The 19,812-nt window shown below is 38.7% G+C and overlaps 1 long non-coding RNA gene across 2 annotated transcripts; it reads right to left on the bottom strand.

Moving 5' to 3' along the window:
• Positions 1-662: 662 nt before the first annotated feature.
• Positions 663-18,830, bottom strand: LOC106674718 (uncharacterized). 2 transcript variants are annotated; one of them, XR_013100252.1, is made up of 5 exons: positions 18,547-18,830; positions 17,506-17,611; positions 8,188-9,288; positions 1,508-3,998; positions 663-1,306 (listed from the first exon to the last, which is right to left on the bottom strand). It is a non-coding gene; the product is annotated as an uncharacterized LOC106674718 (long non-coding RNA). The 2 variants fall into 2 exon arrangements; XR_013100253.1 differs by lacking the exon at positions 663-1,306 and having other exon boundaries at positions 3,508-3,998; positions 17,506-17,645.
• Between the last annotated feature and the right edge of the window lie 982 nt (positions 18,831-19,812).

Genomic DNA, 19,812 nt, shown 5'->3' with positions numbered 1-19,812 from the left:
AATCTGTCATACTCACCTTCTCCGAAAACCACCTGGACTCTCGTTCTAACTCTGTTCACCTCTCTCCTCAGTGTGACCAGTACATACCTGCCACACTCAAGTTGACCTTGCCGTCCTATTTCCCTGGTTGCTCACCGCCACCTTACCACACCACGTTAGCCAAGCCACTGTGTATTTGCCACTGCTAAGTGTACCCTTGTATTACCTTGTTGAAACGTTATTTTTGCCTCCACTCTGGGTTACTGCGCTTTAGTTCAGTTCAAGTTACCATATGACTGGTACTATCGAAAAGTTAACTTCTTCAATTGTCCGTTGAGCGGGATCACCTCATTTGGTTTTAAAATTAGCATTTGATGCTACGTTGCTATGGTTGCAAGACACATGCTCACAAATTCGTTGTGTTACGCGGGTATTTGACTCTGGTGGTGCAGATTTTAAAGACTGAATACCTGTAAGAAGTTATCTATAGAATTTACTCGATAAATCTGAGGTAACAATTTGCATTGACTTTTTTGGGGTAGATTTAAGTCAATATATTGTGTATAAAATATTTAATTAAATTGGGTAAAATTTACCCCATATTTACGTATATATTCAACAGCTACTTACTCATTGAAATTAGATAAAATTAATTATATAATAACTAATAAAATTTAATTATTATCAGTTGATAAACATTACCTATTCATATAAGATAAAATGTACCCCCCAAAAAAGACATTCAGATGGTTCATCATCTCAATGTTTTTATTACATAAAAACACAGAATAAAGTGCAACACAACAGCTAATGCACACAACCCTTTCAAAGGCCACTTAGTCCATTTTAAAAGCCAAAAGCACAGAAACTCTACAGGTTGTTTCTGTGCATGTACGTTATCAAAAATATGGATACATAGAACAAAACACTAACACCAACATTCAATCTGTGTTTGCTGTCAGCAGAAAAAATACAGCTCCATCAAGCTATGTCTGGACAAAAGATTCTCTTGGAACAAGAAGGGAAATGTGTGTGCATTGCACAAGCTTATTTTTGAGGCCGTGGACCTTTTTCAGTAGTTTGGCCCCGTCAAGTTCCAAAAAATGTTTTTGATAAGTATCAAATGTGTTCTTCAGCTCCTTCGGATATTCGAGGTTGAGGGCATATATCAGTCCCATCAGCAGTACACATGCCTTCGTTCGGCTTCCACATCCCTCCATCACTTGGTTTCCCTCAATCACAGTGGACACATCTGATGGATCCTCCTCAGCCATGATGTTGTGGATCACAATCACCTTCATCATATTGTCTGTATAATCCTCACATTCTTACGTGTTAAAAAGAAAGAAACAAAAAGCATACACGTTTTATTTTATTTAAGATGCTTTTTCAATATATTTCAGTTTATCTAAAGAGGGGAGTGGACAGAAGATGAATGGAGAAGGGGAGAACGGGATAGGAGAGGACAGGAGAGAAGAACATTAGGATCCCTTGAGTTAATAAGTAAACTGTTATCAATATGACAAACCTGGCAGTCATGAAAAAGCTGCTTTCTATGAGGCTCGGGACCAGCACTCCTGTTGTTGGACAGAAAGACATCAACTCAGTGTTAAGTATTTTGGTTTTCCAATATATTAGCAATTTTCAGTGACATTTATATTAATCAGGCTGAACTTTAATCATACTTTAGATCAGCCTGTTTTACTTATTGTTTTATTTGTGCTTTGGTTTGGGGAAGTTGTTTCTGTACTGATCTTTTCCTGTCTTCTGTTATTAGACTTGAGATATGACTGCATTATGCTGTTGCTGGTGACTCCAGTTAATTCTACAAGACATGCTGTGTAAGTAAACAAACAACAACAGTTTAGTCTGCATTTCTTGAAAGATCACATCCCCAAACTTAGTTTAGAGGGTCTACACTGTATATAGTGAAGTCTGCAAGTTTTCTAACAGCAAAATTTGTTTTGTGCCCAAATCATTTTGCACATCATTAGAATGAAAGTTATTGGCCATGTTTGCATAGCCATTTTTAAAATGATGCTTTCATGACATTATTGTATGTTGGGTGGTGGTCACGGCTATCCAGACTGACAAGTGGGACATTGAATGTCACCTCTCCGGTGGGGAGGGGGCCTGAGATTGTCTAAATTGGAGTCTGTTCTATACCAAATGCAGAAAAATTGTTTTAAGAAAGCAATTAAGTTCAAGTTGCAAAAAATATGATTGTTTGCTTGCAGGACACCAGGAGAGATGAGTCCTCCGTCACAGATGGTGTGGTCAGTGAAGATGGTCGCCTGCAGGTTCAAGCTCATTGCATCTCCAACCCACATCCACTGCCACTGTACTTAAGGGAAGTTAAAGACTTTCTTCTGCACCTACATTTGGATCACCTCGATCCATGACAGTCATTCAGGCAGTAATGCCTGGACTGGAAACAAGCCATCCTTAAAGTATTACAACATTCCAGCTCCTGTGTTGGAATGAAAAACAAATGTGTTGTTTTAATCAGAGACGGCACTTGTGACAGAACAACAAATATTTTATTTCGGCTATATAAGTAATGTAAGTACAAAACAAACTTGTGGTAGGCCTAAACTTATTTTCAGAATAATTACATCTGAGACTTTGTTTCATTGTAAGATTATAACAGTGATGGCAATATAATTGTTTGTTGTTCAGCAGAACAGTGTCCAGTATGTTGGCTGTTATACTTTGTGTTTGAAAATAAAAGTTGGGATGATTTTAACGTCATTACAAAAAGTGTTGTTAATTATTTTTAATCAAATTCAGGTTACCACAAATAGTTTTTTTTTTTTTTTCATTTAGTTGAACTTGAAATGTTCAACAGAAATATCAAGTTATTCCTAATACTGCAGACTTGCAATGAATAAGTTGTCTTAACAGTCATCTTAAGTAAGCTTTACTTAGTTTTTTTGAGGCAACGAGTTTACATTTTTTTTTTTTTTTTTTTTTTAAATTCTGGGAACTAAAGAGGCTGTACAGTGTACTCAAAATGGGTAAGTTGCCCTAGCTTAATCATCTTGAGTAAAATGTTACTCAATTTTTTTGAGGCAACGAGTTTTACATAGTTCTGTGAACTAATTAGATTTTACAGTGGGTCAGCTTGAAGACCTGTGATACAAAACCAATTAATAGATCAGTCAGACATTTCTTTCATATGCTACTTCTACTATGCTATGATTATTACTACTACTATTATTTTTACTATTAAACACTACTGTTTCCAAGAGGAGAAAAGATTATAATGTAATTAGAATAACATTTTTAGCATTAAAATTCAAAGAAACATTAAAGAAAACATGAAAGAGTTGATGTATTACAGAGCAGGGATTTCAGCAGAAGTTACAGTAGCTTTCACAACAAACTTTTGAAACTGCAACAACACTGTCTGTCTCTTCAGATTCATCATGAACCAATTTTTAATGATGAGAATGATTTCAGCCAGTCTCATGATCACGCTGATGTTTGCACAGAGCAGATAATGAAGTGAATGTTTTTGCACATTGGTAACAGTGAAACTGTTTATTTGCAGCGTGGTATCGTTTGTGTTCAGAGTATGAACTGAGATTCTTGAAGCTCTTGTCACACTGGTCACAGATGAAGTTCCCTTCAATGTGTGTATCTTCATGATCATTACAACGACTTGAATGTGAGAAGCATTTGTCACAGTGTCTGCACTTATATGGTTTCTCTCCTGTGTGGACTCTTTTATGTACATTAAGCTGACTTGCAGTGGTGAAGCATGACCCACACTGGTCACAGACATGCTTTTTAATCCTTTGATGACAGAGTTCGTGCGTTTTTAATATACTTGGTGTGGGGAAGCCTCTTCCACATTCTTTGCAGTAGTTCATTTTCTCTCCAGTGTGTCTACGTTGGTGTCGATTTAGGTTCACTTGATTACTGAAAGTTTTTCCACAAAGGTCACAACGAAACGCTTTCCCACCACCACAGCGACGACAGGGTTGAGAACTGGATCCATCTGTGTCGCTCTGTTTCTAAACAAAGACAGTGTAAGTCAGGGAATTCTTTCAACATTTTTATCCTGAACGTCGCCTGAAATAAAGAGCAGCTCTGCCAGTATTTACATTTTACATTAACATTATAACACTCAGCTTACTGGGCAAAAATGACTCTCCATTTGTAGGTAATTAACTTAATGGGAAGATTGGTGGTTAAACCTCTGGATGCTCTACTCTGCATGCCACAAGATACTAATCCCAAGCTGCTCTCCGATGCATCTATTGGAGTGTAAATGTTAGATAGAAAGGGGGGAAGCTTTTAAAACTTTACTTTTTTGCAACATTGGGAAAATTTCAGGAGATTTGTGTCAGACTTATTTACATTAAGTTTTCATGTCTCATGTAGCTTTGAAATAGAGTAGGGCGATATAACCAAAAATATTTATCACAACATACATTTGAAAATTTGCGATGATGATATAACTGACGATATGTGGCTGGGAGGTGCAAATCACATTTACAACACCAACAACAAAATAACATTTCCGAAAATACTTTTACATTTAAAAAAAAAAAACATTACAACAAAATAACATTTCAGAAAACACCTTAACAAGTCCGCAACAAATTAACAAGTGGTTCTTGACGGAAAGGGATTGTCTGAAATACCGGAAGTGACTCAACAATTAGGCTTACTTCACATTTGTAGTACAGAAAAAGTGATTTGTAGTCAGCTAAACGAGGGCTTTTCAGAGAAGTAGTGTTTAATTAATGTTTGAAGAGATTTTACAAGAGTAGGGGTGAGATAATGATGTCCAGATTTTTAGCGGTGATTTTCTTAAAATATCCAGGCCTTAACCCTCTCAAGGCAGGCGTTGCCGATTTGCAACAGTTAAAAACTAACAACCTGATTACCCCACATACATATTTTATGAGTTTTTTTTTTTTTTTACTCAGAAGTACCACTGCAGGACTTGGTTGTGCATTAGCAACAAAAAGTTTAATTTGAGCCTGAGAGGGTTAAAACAGTCATTCTCCACACTCCAGCCCAGCAGGTGGCGGTAAGCGCCTTTAAATTAGCAGAAGAAGAAGCAGCAGCAGCTAAACTGCACATACAGGAGTGGAGAGGCTAAAGCTAACGCCAGAAAATGGGCAAAACATCTTCCATTCATCTATGCAGTGCAGCGAGCACCGTCAGGGTAATAAATGTAACAAAGCGCTGTGAGGAGTTAGTTTCTAGACGATTGATGACATGGTTTATCTTTTCATTCTTTCCCAACCTGGAAGCAACACGAGGCAGCTTGTGTATCGGATGTTACCAAAAGAAGGCGTCTATTTTGGATAGCAGCTGTGAGACGAGCTGATATCCAGTTCTCTTCCATCTCCAAATATCTGTTGGTGCTCCGGACATTTTCATTCCAGTAAGTTCTAAATATCTTCACTCTTTATAGCCTATTAGTTTTATTTTTGATGCGCTCTGAGCTCATAGCAAATTAGAACAAACATCCTAATGAGTGATTTTGCAGAACTATGTTCTATTTATAGAGTTGCTAATTATTTGGCATTATTGCAGCAAACCAGCCTATGAAATGGATGAAACATCATGACTGGGTTCCAGCGCTACACAATGGACCTGCTTCAAACATACCACCATGCCAATCAGATTACTTCTTCCATGTGAGGGTGAAGAGGTGACCCTTCTGGATAAGATGGTGAAGGTTTGCTGCGTTTGATGAACAGTGTGATAATAAAACCAGGGAAAAATGAAACTTGCTCTTCTTAAATATTCTTAAGTCTTGTGCTGTATAAATAGCGGTATTTTTCAAAAGATACAGTAAATTAAGTAGTGTTAATAGTGGGTGATATCATGTAAACACTGTCATTTTTAAACTCTAAAGGACATGGATTCAACACTAACTGATGTGATGTTCTATAAAGTGATTTTAATTTTTAAAAAACGGCAAAAATTAGTTCATTTCTTTATTCAACTTTTGAACAGTGGTACTCAGTACATACTCAGTAAATGCAAATTATTTACATGGTAGTGCACTACAGGCATAAATCTAGACCCCGTCAACTCCAAAGCCCTATCGTTGAGTCACTTCCGGTATTTCAGACAATCCCTTTCCGTCAAGAGCCACTTGTTTATTTGTTGCGGACTTGTTAATTTGTTGCGGACTTGTTAAAGTGTTTTCTTATTTTGTTGTCAATTTTTTTAGTGGTTTTTTTTATGTAAAAGTGTTTTCGGAAATGCTATTTTGTTATTTATGTTGTAAATGTGATTTGCACTTCCCAGCCACCGTAAAATACTTTACAATTCCACAACTTTATTAGTGCAAAAAAACCCCCCCAAACATCAATGTAAACAAGCAGCTGCTTTTTTATGTGCATTAAAGTTGTAAAAATGTAACAGTGCAAATGCAAATTCCTTGCTGAAAGTTTAACCAAATGGCATTTCAAGTGGGAATTGGCCGACATATCTGCAACATAAACATTAGGGGTGCAACGATACACAAAATTCACGGTTCGGTTCGATACTTTGGTGTCACGGTTCGATATTTTTTCGATACAAAAAAAATGTTCATGCTTTTTTAATTTGTCATTTATTAAACTTATAAATATATATTTTAACTCAAAAGTACAGCTTTTAAATTTAATGTTGCTGAAACAACAAAGGGATAAAAAAATAAATATATCTGATTGAGAAATCACTCATCTTTGGAAAAGAGAGTTTATTACAGAGAAATGGCTCTTTCCAAAATAAAAGCTCTACTATACGCTTCTTCTGGGCTATATTCTCAGCAGCATATTAAACATATCAGGTCCCCATAAGGAGAATCCTGTGCTAACGGCTGTCTAAATGACTCGGGTAAAGTATGTAGCATGCGTGCTTGTTGTTTTTGTCTTCTTCCACTTGTCTTTGCACTAGGATGATGTCGGCATAAATGTGCAGTCATATTCGTTGTGTTCCCACTAGTGCTGTCAGCGTAAATCTGAAATGACGTTAACGCCACAACACGGCAAATCTCCGTTAACGAGCTACTGCGGATCGCCCCGTGCGTGGGGCTGGACGGTGTCAACACCTTAACGAGCTAACTGCGCTAACGCACTAGTTTCCACCCATGTAATTGAGCATTGCGTGGCACATCCGACATACTGTTTTACTTTTGTCCATGATGCGCTTACCTTCAGGGTCATACGTCACATGAAAATAGTTCCAAAGGCCAGATCTGAATGAGGTTCAATTTGCCATGTTGCAACGAGCTTAGCGTCTGTCTTGCTAGCTTGCGCTGCGCTCAGTGGATCTGCACTCGACAGTGCAGCCTAGGCGGAGTAGTTGAATGCAGATTCACTGAGCTCTCAAAACAGACAGCATCGTCAGAAGAAAAGTTGATAAAATAAATAAAAAAATTTGTATTGTTCAATACATATGCGTACCGAACCGAAAGCACTGTATCGAACGGTTCAATATCGATATGAGTATTGTTGCACCCCTAATAAACATGTATAATATCCACAAAACTTAAAAAGAGGTTATACACACACAATACGGTAATATTATGTTGAAGCACAGTACGTATCACTCCGCGAGGCTCCGCCTACGATAGCCATAATGCTCCGAAAATCCATCAAACATTGCGGATCCGTAGTTTAGCAAAGTCGTACTAAAATGTTTGACAGATTTTCGAGCGCTGTGTACCACAGAAAAATTGTTTCGAGGTCAGTAAACACAACCAGAATTCATACATAAGTCACACAGGATTATAAGGGGCACTGTCGATTCTCAGAAAAATCAAAGGATTGATTTTAAGTGTGCTGTATTTTCCAAAAAACACGGTAATAGCGACGGCCGGCTAGCATGCGCTACCAAAAATAGTGCTAATAGTGCAGTATCTGACGGACGAAAGCTAAACCAGTTCCACACCACTGAAGTTGCAGCATTTTTACAAACCAATTCTGGTTCATCTGTTTCATTCAATGATCCACTTTCACCCTTCTCATTCTGCATCGCTGCCATGCTTTTTCCACCATGTATGAAAACAAAGGCACTGCGCATGTGCGTTTTACCCCTATTCTATCGCAATATTTCATTTTTTTTATTGTTGCCCAACATTACACCGGTATTACTGTGAATGGTGTGATATGGCCCAGTCCTACTTTGAAATTAAACTTAATTCACATAATACTTCAAAATAACTGCAACTGTAAAAATATAAATACATACCTCACAGTAACTGCACTTGTAGAGTTTCTTTCTGCTGTGAATCTTTTGGTGTGATTTCAGGGAACGTGGAGTTTTAAAAGCCTTTTCACACAGGTCACATTTGTAAGGTCTCTCCTCAGTGTGGGTAAACATGTGCTCCTGTAGGCCTTTGTATGTCACAAACAGTTTGTCACACTGATCACAGAACCAAACATCATTGCCAGTGTGAAGGCGTTGGTGGATATTTCTGCTGACTAGCCAGCGGAAGGTTTTTCCACAAATGTCGCAGCTGTACGCCGTAATTCCAGAGTGGGTAACTTCATGACGTCGTAAATTGCTACTGCGAGCAAAACCTTTACCACACTGATTACAGCTGTACGCTTTAACTCCACTGTGGACAAGTTGGTGTGCTATTAAGTTTGCAGGATGGTTAAAAGACTTTCCACAAATGTAACAGCTGTATGCCTTAATTCCAGAGTGGGTGACTTGATGACATCGTAAGTAGCTACTGCGAGCAAAAGCTTTACCACACTGATCACAGCTGTACGCTTTAACTCCACTATGGATGAGTTGGTGTGTTTTTAAGCTTTCAACCCGGGTAAAAGACTTTCCACACAAGTCACAGCTGTACGCTTTAACTCCATTGTGGACAACTTTGTGTCTTTTTAAATTTGCAGGATTGTTAAAAGACTTTCCACAAATGTCGCAGCTGTACGCCTTAATTCCAGAGTGGGTAACTTCATGACGTCGTAAGTTGCTACTGCAAGCAAAAGCTTTACCACACTGATTACAAGTGTACGGTTTAACTCCACTGTGGATGAGTTTGTGTGTTTTTAAGCTTCCAGCCTGGGTAAAAGACTTTCCACACAACTCACAGCTGTACGCTTTAATTCCAGAGTGGGTAACTTGATGACGTTTTAAGTCACTACTGCAAGGAAAATCTTTACCACATTCCTCACAGCTGTATGCTTTAACTGCACTGTGGATGAGTTGATGACGTTTCAGTTCTGACTTCCTAGTAAAATACTTCTCACACTCATCACAGCTGTATTTTTTCTTTCCCTTTTTTCTGTGAGGTTTGTCGGCCTCCTGAGAGCACTGACTTCTTGCTCCATGTTGGTCCTGCAGTGACAGAGATACAAACAGAGGCAGTGAGTGAAATGCAGTCGTGAAACAAACTGAAACTGTCTCCATTAGTGGGATCAAAGAGGTCAACAAACATGTTGTTGGTGTTTTACCACCACCTTCTGGTGATAGTATCACACTACAATGATGTGCTACAATGACAGTTGTAATTAAAATGACATTATTGAAAAAATGTGATGCGTCGAGCTGAGCAGACGTGAGTTTGTGAGCTCTGCACTGGACAGCTGTAAAATATTGGTATTTTAGCTCATTTTGCCAACAAACTGCCTCGAAATTTATATAATGTCTTTAGACAAGTTTTTTGCACACCCTGGATCAAGCAAAAAGAGAGAAATGGGCAAACGAGGAGTCAATTGCTCTGAAAATGAGACCAGGTGCGACGCTGAGGATGCACTAAGTACATTGCGGGATGATGTGACTGTGGACAAGGTGACTTCTAACATATCGAAAGTATTGGATAGTAAGATATCCGAAGTCATAAAGCCAATAAACGAGCTCACTGAGAAATTCGACAGTCGGATAGAAAGAATGGGAACAGTGGAGCAGCGGGTCTCGGACTTGGAAGATGTTACAGCTACAAGTGAGCCACGTATTGCCGCTCTCGAGACCCAGCTTAAGAAGGCCATGGAGCGTCTGGAAAACTTTGAGAATCAGAGCCGGCGGCAGAACGCGAGGATTGTCGGGCTAAAAGAAGGTGCGGAGGGTAGTACAGTACTGTTAACAAGCTAAGGTATAGAGTATACTTTGATTTTTGACATACACTCCAGTGCAGGTATGTTACGCGTCTGTATCCCCCTACAGCTGTACTTTAGAGCAGGGTACACCTAGATGTGTAATTTATTTTGCTTTACTTTTTGTTATTTGTGTTGGGGAGGGTTGAGGTTTCCAGGCTCAACTATTTTGGTTAATAGGTTCAGACTGGTCAAATGTAGATTTGTTTAAACATGTAAACAGCACAAAATATATATTGCTTTTCTTGTATGTCAGTTAAGATAACTACTTGGAATGTTAAAGGGTCCAACAATGTGATGAAAAGAAAGTCAATTTTAAATTCTCTGAAGAAAGATTTGATTCACATTGCTTTTTTGCAAGAAACCCATCTGACAGATGATGAACATAGAAAATACTGTAGAGAATGGGTTGGTCAAATGTTTTTCTCATCCTACTCCACAAATAAAAGGGGAGTTATTACTCTTATACACAAAAACCTTCCTTTCAGTGTTACAGCCACTCACAAGGACAATGATGGAAGGTATATATTGGTCAAAGGGATGTTGCATGGGAAAACTGTTCTCCTAGGTAATATATATGCACCAAATCCACAGGATGATGAGTTTTGCAGAATATTATTCAGTCAATTAATGGACATGGACTGTGCTAACATAATATTAGCGAGTGACTTTAACTGTGTTCTATGCCCCAAAATGGATAAATCTCCCCCACAATCTACTTCGTCAAAAAATTCCAAAACCCTTTGGCAAATTATAAATGAGCTTGACCTTATACAGGGAGTGCAGAATTATTAGGCAAATGAGTATTTTGTCCACATCATCCTCTTCATGCATGTTGTCTTACTCCAAGCTGTATAGGCTCTAAAGCCTACTACCAATTAAGCATATTAGGTGATGTGCATCTCTGTAATGAGAAGGGGTGTGGTCTAATGACATCAACACCCTATATCAGGTGTGCATAATTATTAGGCAACGTCCTTTCCTTTGGCAAAATGGGTCAAAAGAAGGACTTGACAGGCTCAGAAAAGTCAAAAATAGTGAGATATCTTGCAGAGGGATGCAGCAGTCTCAAAATTGCAAAGCTTCTGAAGCGTGATCATCGAACAATCAAGCGTTTCATTCAAAATAGTCAACAGGGTCGCAAGAAGCGTGTGGAAAAACCAAGGCGCAAAATAACTGCCCATGAACTGAGAAAAGTCAAGCGTGCAGCTGCCAAGATGCCACTTGCCACCAGTTTGGCCATATTTCAGAGCTGCAACATCACTGGAGTGCCCAAAAGCACAAGGTGTGCAATACTCAGAGACATGGCCAAGGTAAGAAAGGCTGAAAGACGACCACCACTGAACAAGACACACAAGCTGAAACGTCAAGACTGGGCCAAGAAACATCTCAAGACTGGTTTTTCTAAGGTTTTATGGACTGATGAAATGAGAGTGAGTCTTGATGGGCCAGATGGATGGGCCCGTGGCTGGATTGGTAAAGGGCAGAGAGCTCCAGTCCCACTCAGACGCCAGCAAGGTGGAGGTGGAGTACTGGTTTGGGCTGGTATCATCAAAGATGAGCTTGTGGGGCCTTTTCGGGTTGAGGATGGAGTCAAGCTCAACTCCCAGTCCTACTGCCAGTTTCTGGAAGACACCTTCTTCAAGCAGTGGTACAGGAAGAAGTCTGCATCCTTCAAGAAAAACATGATTTTCATGCAGGACAATGCTCCATCACACGCGTCCAAGTACTCCACAGCGTGGCTGGCAAGAAAGGGTATAAAAGAAGAAAAACTAATGACATGGCCTCCTTGTTCACCTGATCTGAACCCCATTGAGAACCTGTGGTCCATCATCAAATGTGAGATGTACAAGGAGGAAAAACAGTACACCTCTCTGAACAGTGTCTGGGAGGCTGTGGTTGCTGCTGCACGCAATGTTGATGGTGAACAGATCAAAACACTGACAGAATCCATGGATGGCAGGCTTTTGAGTGTCCTTGCAAAGAAAGGTGGCTATATTGGTCGCTGATTTGTTTTTGTTTTGTTTTTGAATGTCAGAAATGTATATTTGTGAATGTGGAGATGTTATATTGGTTTCACTGGTGAAAATAAATAATTGAAATGGGTATATATTTGTTTTTTGTTAAGTTGCCTTATAATTATGCACAGTAATAGTCACCTGCACACACAGATATCCCCCTAAAATAGCTAAAACTAAAAACAAACTAAAAACTACTTCCAAAAACATTCAGCTTTGATATTAATGAGTTTTTTGGGTTCATTGAGAACATGGTTGTTGTTCAATAATAAAATTATTCCTCAAAAATACAACTTGCCTAATAATTATGCACTCCCTGTAGATGTCTGGCGACACTATAACCCATTATCTAAAGAATACACTTTCTACTCTAACCCTCACTTGTCAGCATCTTGTATAGATTATATTTTTATGTCCAAGTGTATCAGTCAGTTAGTTTAGCAGGTAAATATTGGTCATATAGGTCTCTCTGACCATGCTCCTGTAGTCCTAACCATTCAACCCATGAGACATATTGAGCGCTCCATGTCTTGGAAGATGAGTGCACTGTCTCTTTTGGATGAGAAATTTATACACTTCATAACAGAGCAAACAACATTATTTTTAGAAATAAATGATAAAGGGGAGATAGACACGAGAACTTTATGGGATAGCTATAAGGCTTACATGAGAGGGATGATTATTTCATACACAAGTCATAAAAGAAAGCAACGATTAACAAGGTAGTTAGAGATCGAGAATAATATAAAAAAGCTGGAGAAACAATATTATGTAACAAAATCAGCTGAAACCTAAAGTGAGCTTAATATTGCCAGGACATCTCTGCATAATTTGTTAATGCGAAAGGCTGAAAGAGATGTCCTTCTTGCCAGACGACAACTTTTTGAATCAGCTAATAAGCCTAACCGCTTTTTGGCTTGTCTTGCAAGGAATACTTCATCAAGTTATTTTATCACAGCTATTGTGGATGTGAAAACCGTAGGAAACTGTCAGATTAATGAGTGATTTAGAGAATTCTATACAAACTTATATCAGTCTGAGATGGATATAACAAGGCTTAACTCAGGCTTTTTTCTAAACGACTTAGTATTCCCTCAGCTCAGGTTAGCCTGCTGGAGTCACCCATCACATTGATGGAGGTGGACAAAGCAATATCTGCACTCCAGTCAGGGAAATGTCCGGGGGCAGATGGCCTTCCAGTAGAATTTTTAAGGTAATGAAAGTGAAGTTAAATAGTTTATTATTAAGGGTTTTTAATAAAGCATTTGAAAAATCGAAACTCCCAGAATCTATGTACCAGGCTAATATAACATTGATAGCTAAAAAAGATAAAAACCCAGAGTTATGCTCATCTTACAGGCCTATTAGCGTTCTTGGTGTTGATAATAAGATACTTTCAAAGATACTGGCTTTTAGGCTAGAAAAAGTAATGTCCTCTACTGTGCATGCTGACCAGACAGGCTTTATTAAGGGGTGGAATTCTTACAATAATACTCGACGTCTATTTAATATTATTCATTTTTTAAAAATTTTATCAGATCTCCGGGGTTGTTGTTTCTATGGATGCCGAAAAGGCATTTGATAGAATTGAATGAGAATATCTGTTTGAAATAATGAGAAGATTTGGGTTTGGAAAAAACTTTTTGGGGTGGATCAAAATTATATACAAATCACCAATAGCATCAGAGTTAACTAACAGCTTGCTATCCTCCCCAATTACATTGAGCAGAGGTACAGCACAAGGTAGTCCATTGTCACCACTATTATTTGCTTTGGCCATTGAGCCTTTGGCCATGGCCATTAGACAAAATCCAAGTGTTCCTGGAGTTAAATTTGGGGATAGACAACATAAAATCCTGCTCTATGCAGACGATATTCTTCTGGCACTGACTGACCCTGCTAACGCTCTACCTGTTCTTACTAGGTGTATCAAGGACTTTGGTCTTATATCTGGATACAAGGTAAATTTTGATAAATCTGTTATAATGACTCTGTGTAGTGGAAGGACACTGAACCTTTATATGTTAAACCTTTTCATTGGGCACCATCAGGTTTTGTATATTTGGGAGTTAAAGTTACACCAAATGTTGGTCACTTATATAGAGAAAACATTAATGGAATGGTTCAAGATCTTCGAGAGATGCTGACAAGATGGAGGTCACTTCCAATATCATTTTTGGGAAGAATAAATCTCATTAAGATGGTAATCCTACTGAAAATACGATATTATATAGGCATGGTGTTTGTAATTTTGAAATCAGAAGATATTAAAGTAATTAACAAGGCTATGGTGGATTTCATTTGGGCAGGAAGAAAACCCAAAATTAAATTGGAGACACTACAGTTACCGAAAGATCTGGACAGATGGGGAGTGTCAAACATAGAAAATTATGTTCTCTCAATACAAGCAAGGTTTCTTTCTGCCTGGATACATGAACATTCTGATCTGCCATGGATAAAAATTGAGGAAGTATTACGTAAACCATCCTCACCTGTTAACATTTTAGGGAAACGTTTAAATGATTTACCTCACGTAATAAAGTATAACCCACTAATATATAATGCTATGTGGACGTGGGGAAAACTGAGAAAAATTTTTAACAGAAGTCTTTCGTTTAATATTTTGTCAACGTTTATAAATAATCCAGACCTTCTACCGCAAAACACAGGGTTGAGGTTTGTGGGATGGCATAAAGTAGGTGTAAAGAGGTTTTATGTCCTCTTTAAACATGGTGGGTTTAAATCATTTGAATCCTTGAAGTCCCAGTATTCTATGTCAAAGACTGAGTTTTATAAGTATTTGCAATTGAGAAATTATGTGTTAAAAAATGCTAAATCATTTTCGGTTGGAGAAATTCTTTCTAGATAATAGGGAGCGTAAACATTTTGTATCAAAGTTTTATTCAGAGATTTATGCCCTAATTGTGGATAAACTGGCATGGTTGAGAAAATCTTGGGGGACATTACTTAAGTGTGAAATAGATATACAGGCATGGGACAAAATCCTGCTCCTTCCATCTAAAATCTCTGTTTGTAACCGATTTAAAGAACTGCAGTACAAAATCCTGCACAACGTATATATTTCTCCATATATTTATAGTAAGTACAATATGGGAACATCTCCAAATTGTCTCAAGTGTAAGGTCAGAGTGGGCACTAGATTCCATTGCTTGTGGGAATGTGTTATTATTCAGTCATTTTTGGAAAGAGGTCTGTCCCAATATTAGTACAGCCATTGGTCAGCAGGTAACAGAACACCCATTAATGTGCTTATTGGGATATATCCCTGTTTCACTGGTACAACATGAGCATGTAATTCAGTCACTGTTAATGTTGGCCAGGAAAAGTATTATGTTGAGATGGGTGGGGACTGAGCCTCCCTCCCTGGGGCAGGGATAGCTCAGTAGGTAGAGTGGCGGCCCCATGATCGGAAGGTCGGGGGTTCGATTCCCCTGAACAGCTACCCAGAGGTACCCCTGAGCAAGGTACCGTCCCTACACACTGCTCCCCGGGCGCCCAATGGCTGCCCACTGCTTCACTGAGTGAATGGGTTAAATGCAGAGAGGGATTTTCCCCACGGGGACCAATAAAGTACACTTTCTTTCTTTCTTCTTTCTTTCCATTTCTCTATGGAAGTCGCTCATCAGTGATGTTATGACTCTGATCAGGTTGGGACATTATATTGATGAGAGCTCCCGAAGTATTCCGGACAAATGGAAGAAACCACTGGAAGCACTGGGAATAACTTGTAAACTGGACCCTAATGGACAATAATTAAGGACATAATGTCGTAATACTCTAGTGCTGTGCAGTATTATTATTTTGGACGTGAACCAGTCTTGTATTTGTTGGGGAAAAAAGTTAAATAAAAGTTAAAAAAAAAAAAAAAATATGATCTTTGTATTCTCTTGTAACTTCGGTGTTTTTGTTTGTGACTGTAGATTCTCCATGTATGGAGGAACCCAGGATGAAAAAACTAAATCTGAGCGATTGTGAAGTGTATCTAGATGTATCTAGATATTATTGTCTACTCAGACACTTGGTTAGAGCATACGGAAATGTTCACTGATGTTTTTCATCGCTTGGAAGGGGCACACCTCACCCTCAATGTTTCCAAGTGTGAGTTTGGCATAGCCACTGTGACGTATCTAGGGAAACAGGTGGGTCGGGCACAAGTGCGCCCTATTTTGGCAAAAATCCAAGCCATACTGAATTTTCCTGCCCCCAACCCGTACCCGGCCTGAGCTCCGTCGTTTTCTCGGCATGGTGGGTTATTACTAAGGTTTCTGCCAAAACTTCGCAGAAGTATTTGCACCCCTCACTAGCCTCACTAGTGTGTTAAAACCGTTTGTGTGGTCCTCTGCATGTCAGAGTGCATTCCAGGCTGTCAAAACTCTCCTTGCAGTTTGCCAGTGCTGGCTGCCCCTGATTTTGCACGTCCTTTCAAATTAGAGGTAGATGCCAACAGAGCAAGTACCATATTCTTACAGGAAGATCAACAAGTTGTGGATCACCCAATCGGCTATTTCTCAAAGAAATTCAATGTTCATCAGCAAAGGTATAGCACGATTGAAAAAAGAAGCCCTTTCCTTGCTGTTCGCATTGCAGCATTTTGAGGTGTATGTTGGTTCCAGCCCCTCGCCTGTGATTGTTTATACCGACCACAATCCCCTGGTGTTCCTAATGTGAATGCAGAATTCGAACCAAAGACATGTGAGATGGTCTATCTCAATTTCAATCTGGAAATTCGGCATTAAAAGGGTACAGAGAATGTACTAGCGGATGCACTGTCTCAAAGTTTCTTTTATTCCTAACTGTCAAAAAATCTACAGAGGAGATGTTTTGATCTTGGGAATGGGGGACGGGGGGGGGGGGGGGGGGGGTGTTATGGCCATAAGTAGTCTGTGTTAGCTGCTGTGTTGTATTTCTTTACAGTGTGATAAGAATCTCTGCAGGTCCTTCCACTAATGAAAAGTAGTGGTATGTAAGCATGCTCCGTTAGAGCCACCAATCATGTGTATATGTTCAGTGCTTATGCGTCTATAGGCTGAAGCTGAAGGGGTATGCAACCTTTTCTTTTGAACTGCTTTTCTCCTGTTTCTGAGCTTGGAAGCGAGGAGTAGCTATTGTCATCTGTTTGTTAGTTTGTTTTTTCCCCTTAGGATTTAGTTAAGTTTCCTCTGGCGGGACTTAGTTGGTTTTGTGTATTATTTTGGCCTGGGTTCACCCTGGAGCTATGCTTCCTGACATTAAATAAAAATCACCTTTTTTTTGCTCATAACTGGTTTTGGCCATTTGGTTTGGGAACCAGGGCGGGTACTTGCTTCTCTCTACCCAGAATCTTATGTGCATCTCTAAACACATAGAATAGGGGCTGAACATGCTGTTAACATCCAGCTGTGCACACAGTTTCAATAACAGTGTAACTGAGATATTTTTCTCACCTTTTGTGTTGAAGTCATTGTTTCCTATGTAGTGGCTGAGCTGAGTCCAAATGGCCGAAACTGTTCCTCTGCTCCTCCACCAGACTCTTCTCCTCCTGTTACTCAGCTGGGACACAAAAGTATAGATATGTATTTTATCCCTGACAAGAAGAAGCAGAGCAAATAAACATTACCACACTCAGTGACAACAATATGAGATCTATATATATATATATATATATATATATATATATATATATATATATATATAGATAGATATATATATATATATATCTATATATATATATCTATATATATATATCTATCTATATATATATCTATATATCTATCTATCTATATATATATATATATATATATATATATATATCTATATATATATATATATATATATCTATATCTATATATATATATATATCTATATCTATCTATCTATCTATCTATCTATATATCTATATATATATATATATATATATATATATATATATATATATATATATATATATATATATATATATATATATCTATCTATCTATCTATCTATCTATATATATATATATATATATATATAGATATATAGATATATATAGATAGAGAGAGAGAGAGAGAGCTCTGCACATTAACCACCACAATATATTTTTATTCTCTGTGCTTTCAATTATGAACACTGTTTACTTTCATCTGTTTCATTAGTTTTTGTTAACATCTTCCTGTGCATCACTTTACAGCAGCCACACTCATTAAAATGAGACTTTGTAGGTCGCTCTGATTTCCTGTTATCACTTAAATAGAAACGAGGCTGTAGAGGTTTGGTGCAGGCAGAAAAACAGCTGCAGGGACAATGAAAAGACTTTTCTGCTCCAACTTCTCCCAGCATGCTGAGCTAATGATTAGTTGGTGTTTTTCTCCAAACACTCTCTCACTCTTCTCTCAACGTGTTCACAATAAACTGTGAACAGACACCGAGGAGAGCAGCAGAAGACCTCATTCAGGAGCTAAACTCAACATGAACTGAACTCACAGTAAAGTTAGCTCGGTGCTTACCTTTAGATGAGCCCACAAACCGAGAGAAACTCCGCGATGAAGCTGCAACTCTTTCCAAACACAGGAAACAGATCAGGGAGCAGAGACCCACGTGGTTCACGCTGATCTCAGCTACGATCCAGGAGACAAGGGTGGGCAGATCGATGCAGATATCGATCAGGACGTTGGTAGTGGTTTATGATCGATACTTTAGTTTGTTTCTCTCCTCTAAGTTCACTACTTTTCTCCCGTTTCATGAAAAAGCAGCTCTCTCTGCTCGACTCCTGTCCTGCACAAACACTTTGCTCCGCCCCCTTCTTCTTCTTCTTCTTAAATGTTATTGGCGGTTGGCGCATTACCGCCACCACTAGCATGGAGTGTGGACTGGAATGACGCCCCCCCCCCCCAAAAAAAAAAAAAAACCACAAATCCGTTCAAACATTCTTCCCGCTTAAAAAAAAAACTGAAATAAAGCCTGGTAACTTTCACTTCCAGATTCCTTTTGCAATACGTCAACCAGATCCAGTTTTATTTTCGTAGTAATGAGATTTTGGTTCAATCGCTCCTCTCCACCTGATATTTCTGACAGTGCAATATCACATGCTCTATAGTTTCCTTTTCTCCACAGAAGGCACATTTCCCCGTATTATGTTTCCCAATCAAGAATAGTGTTGCATTCAACCCAGTATGACCAAATCTCAATCTCGATATGACCGCCTCCTCTCTCTTGCTCCTTCCAGTGGTCCTCGTTTCTCCTATACCCCCTTTGTATTGTATACAAACACCATCTTCTCTTTTCCTCCTCCCACTGCTGTTGCCATCTACTCCTCGTTTCTTGCCATATGATACTCTTTATTTCAGCTTGACCAAACCTAACAGCCAGGTCAACTGTCCCGTGTTTTGTTGCTTCCTTTGCCGCTCTGTCTGCCATTTCATTCCCCTTTATTCCATAATTGGCTGGAATCCATAGAAACACAACTGTAAGTGTTTTCTGTGAAAAGTGTTTGCTGAATCTCTGCTAGAATATCTGCTCTCGCTTCTGAGTGACTACACTGTAAACTAAGCAATGATGCTCTTGAGTTTGAACAAATGATAGCTTTTAATGGCCTCATATCTTCCACCCACTGAACAGTCAACAGAATTGCAAGCAGTTCTCCAGTGAATACTGACAGTCTATCAGTGATCCTTTTTCCTATTTTAACCATGAACTCCGGGACCACAACTGCTACACCAATTTACTTTAGAATAGTTCAATAGTTAACCTTAATCTTACATTGAATGTGATGA

The sequence above is a fragment of the Maylandia zebra genome, linkage group LG9 (assembly GCF_041146795.1).
Source record: "Maylandia zebra isolate NMK-2024a linkage group LG9, Mzebra_GT3a, whole genome shotgun sequence".
Classification (NCBI taxonomy): Eukaryota; Metazoa; Chordata; class Actinopteri; order Cichliformes; family Cichlidae; genus Maylandia; species Maylandia zebra.
The sequence above is the reverse complement of the archived record's forward strand: the minus strand, read 5'-3'. Positions and strand labels throughout refer to the sequence as shown.